We start from the raw sequence: 765 nt of genomic DNA on the forward strand, positions 1-765 counted from the left end.
GGGTTTCACCGTGTTAGCCAGGATGGTCTCCATCTCCTGACCTCGTGATCTGCCCGTCTCGGCCTCCCAAAGTGCTGGGATTACAGGCTTGAGCCACCGCGCCCGGTCTTTATTCTAGCATTTTTATTGTAGAAAAGTGCACAAAGCATAGGATTACAAAGAGGACATTCCCATGCTACCAACACCCAGATTAAGAGAGAGAATGTTGCTGGCTTCCCGAAATCCTTCATGTCCCCTCCCAGGCACCACCCACCTCCCTCCAAGGAAACCACTATCTTGGTTTTGCCAGTTTTGAGTTTTATATAAATGGAATCATCCTATATACTTCTTACCATACTTTAATCATGAGATTTTACATGACAGTTTTGCATGGATTTTTCTCCTGAATAATCAGAGGAGGTCTGATCGCTTTGGACCCTCATTCCAGCAGCATGCTGACAAGCTGGACCTAAATTTGTCCCTCCCACCTCCATCCCAGGCAGGACACCCACTGGATTCCGTTTGCCAGGGAGCATTTGTCTTGGTCACTCTAACTGTCAACGTTCTTCGGCTTCTCCCCTGGTCTTCAGCCCATCCCCAAAAGGGATCACTGGATGTACACTGAGGAACTGCATCCAGAACCTTCTCTCACCCCACCCCTCCATCTGCATCCAGTACCCTCTGAGGCAGAGATCAGGCGAGGAAATTGGCACCTCAGAGAGGTGAAGTCACTTGCCCAGGGCCACACAGTGTTGTAAAGGTCAGATCCTGGATTCAAACCCGACT

The sequence above is a fragment of the Theropithecus gelada genome, chromosome 15 (genome assembly GCF_003255815.1).
Source record: "Theropithecus gelada isolate Dixy chromosome 15, Tgel_1.0, whole genome shotgun sequence".
NCBI lineage: Eukaryota > Metazoa > Chordata > Mammalia > Primates > Cercopithecidae > Theropithecus > Theropithecus gelada.